The 9,892-nt window shown below is 29.9% G+C and overlaps 1 pseudogene; it reads left to right on the top strand.

Annotated features, from left to right (window-relative positions):
• LOC149558147 (autophagy-related protein 16-like) overlaps positions 1-3,637 on the top strand; it is a 35,132-nt pseudogene extending 31,495 nt beyond the window's left edge.
• Positions 3,638-9,892: the final 6,255 nt, after the last annotated feature.

The raw sequence follows: 9,892 nt of genomic DNA on the forward strand, positions 1-9,892 counted from the left end.
ACTCATGCACCTATTCATGAGAAACCTTATATCTCAATCACTCAAAGGGCGATAGGGGTTGAATTCCCTTGCCATCCTCTTTCTGATTAAGCCCACACAGTGTTCAAGTGAATGTCAACATGCATGAAATAAATAAGTGGGTGATGATTTGGAGTGAAGGAGGGTCATATGACCATTGTTATGAGAAAGTGTAATGACATGGGATACACAAATTCTTTGAGAGCCCAATTCAATTTAGTGTTTTTTTTCTATTGGGGTATCAAAAATCATTTTCCCATCTATATCTATTCATAGTAAAAAAATATATTCAACATATCTAAACTCTTACATGGAGGCAATGTAGTGTATGGAAACTCAAGCCCATAATAATAACAATAAATTTAATCTCAAGACAACTCTTGACAAGCATGATGGAGTAAATAATAAATAAACCTTTAAATTGAACTCATGTAGATTCCTATAATCTGAAAGCAATACTAAGGAATTTCCCAATAAATTCTTGCAATTCTAAAAGCATCTTTCAAACCCTAGCCATCTTTGTAATGCCATAATCTAGAAAATTGGGCATCAATGACAAGACACCATGTTAAATCATGTTAAAACTCCTAAAAACCCTATATACCCTATATTCGATACACACTTATTATGTTGCTCATAATTACCTAAGTGTAGTGTCATTAGAGTTTTAACATATGCAATGATCTAATTTAGATCCATTTCTTGTAATTAATCAAAAAATTGAGTAAGGTCTGATTTTCTAATATATTTGAAGTGAGGAATGAGTGAAGGAAGTTATGTACATGATCTAAGTGTACTAGGTTGAGTGCATTCAAGGCAACCTCATCATTGTACACTTTGAAGATGAAGACATTGAGAGAAAATCATGTCTACCTTGAAGAAATCATGTGCAACATCATACAACCATACTTGTTGCAATTTCAATGTGACTCTTTGTTGTTTCTTCTTCATTCTCCGTTCTTCCTTCTTTGGCTGCAAATGTGTGATCCTTTCCTATTTTCTTTTTCTTTTTATAATTTTGATTTAAAATGTGTTATGTTTATTGTAATAAAAAAAATTAATACTTTTCCATTCAAAGTTAAGATATGAATGAAAATCTTAAACTTTGTTTTAAAATTATTATTTTTAATTGATATCTAATATTAGAAATATTAATGCAATTGAATTCAAAAAATTTCAACAAGAGGGGAGTTTTTATTTATTTTAATAAATACTATAAATATATCAAACATTATTATCAATAATAGTAAAAAAATTACTATTCCAGTTATCAATGACCAAGTAATACAAGTAGTTTTCTATGTGAGATTATGAGAGTTAGACTATACAATCTCAAGTTTCCATCAGTATCCACTCTCAATCCATTAAATTGATCAATGAACCCCAACAAATATTGTTATAAGTAGTTACGTGTTGATGTCAAACCCACCATATTTTTTTTTTGAATCTTTTCTCATAAAGGAGTATACCAACTAAAGTTGTACTTTTTTGGGTGACTACTCAATTTATAACAATATTTATTATTACAATTCTCATTATTGTATAATAACTTCATCTCAGAATTTTCACTCTCTCTTCCCATTCTATCACTTCCTTTCTTTCTAACTTTTCTTTATCTCTCTCTGCACATCTTGAATTTTCTATCTCTAATTTCTAATTTTTATTTTATTTATCTATCTGGTCTTTATCTCCCTTCTAGCCCCATCTTTATATTCATATCACTCTATCTCCAATTTATATATTTTAATATATTCCCTTCTTTCCCTTCCTCTTTGTGTCCTCTTTTTAAATCCTTAAGATGACTTTGACTATATCTATTTATATTATGTTTCTTTTCAACTAGATTATACTAAGATAAACTATTATGATCCAAACAATGAAAATCAAGCTCTTTACATAAGTTGAAATTAAATTTCAAAACTTCAAGATTTTTCCATAAGTCTAAATTATCAAATTGTTTCGAATTCCTCTAATTTATTACAAAATGTAGACATACTATTATTCTCATATTTTTAATTGAAAACTTAAAGGTTTTATAATTAATAAATATTTGCATAAATCTCAAATATTTACATACAGACTCCAAATTATGGTTGTTGTGGGACTTACATTTACCTTTAGATTATTGAAATTTATAATATTAAATATTAAATAAATACAATAATGATGTACTATTATCTAATTGATTCACTATGCATGATATCAAAAGCCTCCAACAACCAAAAAAGTATAAAAGCTATATACTAAACATTAAAACAAAAATAATAGAAAAACCTTTACTGATAAATTTAGAAAAATGTTAAAGAATGTATTAATATGATAAAAAAATTCATCAATCATTTGTTTGAGTGACTAATTATGAGTGACCAATAGTTTAGTCATTTATTTGATAATTTATTTAGTCACTTATCTTTGTCTAACCTTACAATTTTATTTGATGATCAAATTAGTCTTTTATTTAGTCATTTATACTTATAAATTCCAAAATATCATTAGAATTTGATCAGTTTTAGTTACATGATTAAAAAAAAAGTCTTATGACTAAACATTTTAGTTATGTAGTTGTTTATATGCCAAAATTCTACTAGTGAATTGAACACTCAATTCAGTTTAATATCAATGGCTATTACTGTTATCCAATATGATGTCTAATAGACTAGTGGTGTTCTGTTTATAATAGCTTGTTATGTGTCAAGCAAACTTGTTTCTAGTTAAGCCGAAAAATTGTCGTATGCCAGGAAGTTGGCTTATGTCGTCCGTATTTTTCGGAATCCCATTTTTGTGAGTCAGAATTAAACTTCTGATGCAGCAGTGTAGATGACAGAGAGGCAGCCGGGAAGAGGCCGATGTGGGCACCGAGCTGTTTTCGTGGCCGAGTTGGGCTGTTTCGTGGAGAGGAGAGAGATGTTATCCACTGTTCGCCTTCAACAGCGCCTCGTGTTGAGATAAGTGATGCCGTTGATATCTGCAGCTCTATTGTTCAATTTCCAACTCCACCGCTCAAACTCAAGCTCCAGCATTTCCCAGTTTGCGCTCAGAACTCCACCGTTTGTTTATCGAATATGTGGCAGAGGAAATGGTGAGGGCAGAGGCAGAGAAGATCTAACACTGTGCATACTGAGATGAGCATGAAATTCCAGTCCCAGAAGCTGAAAGTGCCGAGGAATCTGCATTTATGAAGGTGAATACCCATCACAATTGCTTCTCTCTTATTGTGGGTCTACAACTGTTTTATTGTCCACTCTCAGAGCTCTATCTCAAGATCGGAGAGACAAAAGAGGTGAAAGCCCCATTTTGTCTTCATATCGCATTCATCTAACTGTTTACAACTGTAAGGTTACATCAGATTGGTTCGTTGATTAGCCTATGTTTGTGTTGGTTTAGTGTATGCGTCAACATAAATTAGAAAGTCCGTCCACAAGCAGGAGGAATTAAACCCGTCAGTTGTACAAGTTTCATTTCATCAACTTCACGTTTCTACAGCAAAACCAACCCTGCCGAATTTCAGTGTTTGCTGGTGAGTGCCGCCGCTTTAGGAACTACACCCATTGCGCATTTCATATACTCTGTAATATCATGGAATGATGTCGGCTCATCTCACAACGATGATATTCAGTGACAATTCTATGCAAGAAAAGCATTGAAGCTGGGAAGAGACTGATAAAGTCCGGTTGGATTCGAGCAGCAAGTTCTTAGTTTCAAGATTGCATTTCTTTATCGATTTCAGATTCTCCTGTTTTTTGGTTTAATATGTTGGATTTGAGCGGTTAATTATTAGTTTCAGATCTTCGGTCGAGTTATATTTTGCCTCTTCCGTCACAACAAAAAACAAAGTCCGTATTTAGGAGAAAAAAGGTACGATTTGAGACTGATGCATGTTACACAACCATTTACATCTTTGGCATCATTGTTTCAATCTTTAGGTGAAGAGCATAGTCCATGCGTCTGGATTCATCGTGCATTTTAATTGGTTGTATCTCAACATTATTCTTGTTTCCATCTGCATAGTTGCATGTTTGATTATCTGTAGAGTTCGTAAACTTTTAATAAGATCTGTTCACATCAGCTCAAATAAGGTATTTTAAATCATTGTATCATGAGACCTTCCTCGCTATTTGAATCAACCTATCAACATATACTAGACACAGCTTTGATCTGTCAAAACTACAACTTGCATCAATACTATATGCCTCAGAGTTTGCACTTTGATTAGTTTTTCTTTAATAGATCCTATACTCATCACCCCGATTCGATTACAGATTTTTATGTTATTCTGAATATTACTTTTCAGAAAAGTCACGTATGTTGACACTTTCTTTATTTGGAATGGCAAATGAATGAGTCACTTTCATTCTGTAATGGCAATTGACAACCCACTTCACATATTCTTTTCAGACACAATCTCAACAAAAATGTAATTTGTCACTGCTATAGTATATCTAAGTATTGAGTCCACATATCTAAACTTCTCTCATCTGCAGAGATTCCGCTTTATACATTACAAATAATAGTTTTCTCAAATGCAAATTTAAACAATAAACACTATAACAAATAATTATGCATTATAACTGACAATATATGTGCAGTTGCATACATGAACTTATGATGCATGGCTGTTGAATACAGTAAATGTATTGGAAGTGTAGTATTTTTCACAGTCTAGGTTATTAGACTGTAAGAGATGGCACAATGTTTATAAAATATATAAACTCAACTAATTGCAGCACATAAGTGCTGAAGGGTTTCTTTGAAACCTAGATGATTTTGCATTATCTTTTTGCACTTCCAACAACTTTTCTAAGGATGTTTAATTTGGTTTTCCCAGCCCCTCCCTATAGTAGGGTGGAGAAGAGTTGTCTGAGTTAAACCACAGTAAATAATCTTCTATGATCTTCATATAAGAAACATCTAAAAGATAAGGAAGATGCTAGGATCACTAATGTATGCTTCATTTATCAATAATACAAATATCATTTTTCAGTGCTCTAGATCATAACTCGGGTTCATGTTAGTAAAATGAATGATCTTTATATGCTGTACATGAACTGAGTGTAAAATATATTTTTTATTTCTTGTATAGCAATTGTGTTAAAAATCCAATCTTTATTTCCTGCACATGAGGTGTTTGCATTTATATCTTTGGAAATAATTCCAACTACTATACTCTGTGCTGATCATGATTGATTGTCTTTTACATGGGAGGGTCTTAGAAGACGGATAGAAACAATCGAGACTAAATTAGACAAGCTGATTGAGCCAAGACACTTGGATTGTCAATCGGCTTGACCCTTGGACCTATGGGTACAAGTGCTAGTGGTTAGTATTTCTGATATTCTTAATCCCAAACCAATTTGGATGCATGATATTCACTTTCCCTCTTATAACTTATGACCCGATATGGTTGTTGGAGAAGCATTTGATCAATATATTGATCAATAAAATCTTTCATCACTTCTCTAATTGTAGCCCACATAAATGATTGATATTTATTCCTCTAATCTCTTTGTTTGTTTGTTAATCTTTATGTCAATATATACTCCATTCAGTTCTCTTTATTACTCGTATTATGTTCGATATTGTCAATCTATCTAAAGTTAAATTTCCAAATCAACGTGACATATGGTATTGAGTTTGTTGACAGTCTGTGTAGGTCTCCATAATGTTAGATATCAACCAATCTATTCTCCTTTCTAATTCTATATTCTCCATTTACATGCTATCATACACAAGGATATGAGATTCTTGTAGAATCTAATGCACTGACTATTCACCGATATGAATTATATATGATATCGATCCCATAATGTACGTTAATCATTATTATATGCTAACTATGTATATTTTATTCACCGACATCTTCCACCATGGGAATAATAAGATCGGTGTGTTTATTTCCCACTATATCTTTGCTGACCATAAAAATTCTTTTTTTTTTCTCCCAATGTGTATAACTTACTATTGCGCAATTTTTCTCTTCCAATATGAGTTTGTTCGTTGCAGGAAGAATGCTATTTCATTTTCTTGATGATATGTTAGACGTTTATGTATATACTATCATACATGTTGAATTAGTCTTACCTTTGATGATTGTAATCTCTTCAGAATATTCATTGTCCTATGTGTATGGATTAAAGGTCGTGACCATTCATATATTGGTCTGGTTTATATTATAATATTTGATTAATATAATTTTAGTGAAAATATGTAATTAAGATCGTTACTAAATGCACATAATCACAAATTATATGAATCATACTAATTATATATCTTTTCAATAAAAATATATTTGTAATAATAATAATAGGTTTATTATTAATTATATATTTATTTAAGAAATCATTTATATTATATTCAATGGATATAACATTATATTATATCAATTTGATAAAAATGATTAATTATGTTATAATACTTATGTCTTATTACTTTTATTTATTAAATTCAATTTTAGAAATAAATATTATTATTTATTTAACTTTATCAAATGTAATTATAATTCTATTATATTATATTTATTTCTTATATTAACTCTATTATTAAAATTGATCTTGGATATGAGGATATTAGAAAGGTCCCTTAAGCTCATAAATTGATAAGTAGTAGATATTTTTCACAAGTCAAATATGTCTATCATATTTTAACCGTGTAGTATTATGAGTCTAACCCATTGACCCAGTTTTCATGATTTGTGTATCATATAAATCGATCTCATCAGAATAAATGGAATACTCAACACTCATTGCATATAGCTTATACTCACAGAGGTCAAGCACTAGGACTTACAAAGAGGTCGCCCATCCTAGTAATACTCTAGTTTGAGCATGCTTAACTATTGCTCATGGAACATTGGTCATTGAGTTTGACACTAAAAACTACATAGTTAAATCCTAATAGAAATATATGAGTTTATGTTGAAAATATCTCCTACTTATTAATTATTAAGATTAAGGGCTTTCTAATTAATAGTTCACCAGGCACAACACTTGTTGAAGGTTTTTAAAATGTGGTTGCAAACATAGTTACTTTAGTTATGGAGGAAACTTAGTAGTTAAGCATGTTTGAGTTGGAGTAATACTCGATTGAGTAACTTTCTAGAAAGTCTCATTTTTTAACCTCTGTGAGCGTCACCTCAATGTAATTGGTGTTCAATGTTTTTTTCATTCTCGTGAGAGGTGGGTTTATGTGAATCACTTCTTATGAAACATGGGTTGATGATTTTGACTTGAAATAACTAAAAAGTTAAATATTGATACCAATATGACAATTTGACTTTCTATTAAAAATGATCTCCTACTTGTCAATTGAGAAGTTTAAGGGAATTTCTAATGCATGGTTCATAGGGTGCAATACTTGCTGAAAGTTTTCCAAATGGGGTTGCAAGAAGAATTAGTTTATCCATTAAGGAAACATTGTAGTTAAGGGTGCTCAAACTAGAGTAGTACTGGGATGGGTAATCCACAAAAAAAATTGCAATTCTTTGCCTCTTTGAGAATCACCTAAATGCAACATGCTACATAGTTAAATGGTGATAGCAATATCATGATAAAGTTTATTGTTTCTTATTTTAAAATTTAGCATTATAGTCTTCAATGAAGATAAGAGTTGTAGTATTTGATAAACTATTAGAATATCATACTAGTGATGAATAACTAATTATATAATAATATAATCTTATACATATTTTGAAAATATAATACAAAGTTATTTGAAAAAACTCTTGTGAAATTTTACTTTCTAACTAAGATGAAACAAGTTCAATATTTTTAAGATCTAATTTTTTTTCACTCAATTCCCATAGAAATGTTTTTAATTTAATATTTTATTTCTTAAGCTCTTTAATTAAAAATTATTATTGGGTAGAATAAAAATTATGTGGAAATAGATGTTTGAAATTTTTTATTTAATATTTAATTGTGAAATAAAATATTATTGAATAGAAGATACAAATATGCGTAGATAGACTTCCTCAAACTAGTAAATGAAGAAAAATAAATCTCTAAAAGAACTTTTTTAGAAAATCAAAATGTTATTTATTGATTTTTAATATTTAGTTTTCAATGCAACTAGAGATTACAAATTGAAATTGATGGAAGTTACAATTTTATTTGCAAATCAAAGTGAACAAATAACATAAATTGTAAGGCTTAATTATTGATAAGATTTCCAATTTTACTTATCATGCTTGTCATGCCATTGCACATGTTAGTCATATCGTATGAGAATCCTTTTGATATTTCTAACAAGTGAGTATTACTAAAAAAGATTTTATTGGATGATTTATCACCTGTATTCTCTGTATTGGCTTAAGGAAGAAGATGCAATTTTAAATTGAAATGCTTGCAATAGATAAGACATGAATTAAATTCCACTCACTATTTATCATCCTCGACATCATTGATTACTGGTTATAAAACCTCATTCAATTTTATATACTTGTGTTCCTCAATTGTATTCATTGCATCTAAATTATCTCTAGCCAAATTTATTGATTGAACCACTCTAAATTTCTAAACAATGATATATGGTAAAAGAACATTGTGCAAACATAATAATTTTGAAGAGAAATTTTTGATCTCTCATTGTAAATGAGAAAAATAAATAAGCATCCTTTAAAAACATCTATAATTTACTCTTTATTTCATTTTCATTAGTGTAAAATCCTCTTTCATTTAGTTTTGTATTACATTATTTTCTATTTTATTGGTCATCAACGTTTCCTTAAAGATCATACCAGATTCCCAAGATAAAAGAAAAAATTGTTTACATTAAATTTATCATCCAACCCTTTTCAATATTATAAAAAATATTGTTGCCCTTTAATTTCTCTATATGTATGAAATGTGAGCATGCCAAAAATGATTGATTAGATGTTTTAAAAAACATTAAATTTTTAATTTATAAATCCCAAACTATTTCTCTATCACTTTCAAAATCAAAACTTTGTTAGATACTGCCAACAAGAAGAAAAAATAGGAAAACACTAGATTGTCCAAATGATCATTTATTTACTTTAGAAAAAAATAAGATTTTTTACTTATGGAAGGAAACTAAGGTTTTTTTCTTATGGAAGGAAACTTAATCATTTTTGGAAGTAATAACTTAAATTTTATTCTATGTAGAGAGATTGGTGTTATATTCAGGACTTTACAAAAAAAAACCTACCTTGGAAGGCATAAACTGATGGTTTTAAAGAGAAACATGAAAACAACTATAGATTGTGCAAATGTATTGTTTTTCATATTTATGAATATAAATTATTTTATTTTTTTAGGATTTATGTAAAAATAGGTTTATAAGGGGACTTGAAACCCGAGTCAATTTTTTTTACAATTGATATTCAATATAAGACTAGAGTTTAAAATAGTATTGGAGACCACATAAAACAAGCACATTCTCTTGTAATCAGTGAAGAACCAACTAACAAACACTATAAACACAACAAGCATAGAGACACACGAACAAAATAGCACAAAAGACCGTTATCATATTAGCTCCTTACGAGATTTAATAACTTGTATCCCCATCATGGCCACTTTATCCATCATAGTTTTAAGCTACTTAATAGCCTATGTGGTTGTCATTTCCTTCTTGTTGAGGCGTGCACTAGTTCTTATTCCCATTCCCTCTCTTATAGCCACCCCATTATCATTACTACCAATACCTACATTGAGATCAATACCCCTAATATATGTATTCTCTAGGAGTCCCATAAGTGTCTACATATAATAATTTATCCTCTCATCACTCTCTTTAAGGAAATTCCTAGTCTTATCCTCATAGAGATTAAAGTGCTATGGGGTTTTGTTGCATTTTTCTTTTAGTTTTTTCCTAGATTTTCCTTCTTCCTTAGGATTCTTCTCCAAATCATTAACCC

Source organism: Cupressus sempervirens, chromosome 5 (genome assembly GCF_028749045.1).
Source record: "Cupressus sempervirens isolate cs-2001-9-10 chromosome 5, ASM2874904v1, whole genome shotgun sequence".
NCBI classification, from domain to species: Eukaryota; Viridiplantae; Streptophyta; class Pinopsida; order Cupressales; family Cupressaceae; genus Cupressus; species Cupressus sempervirens.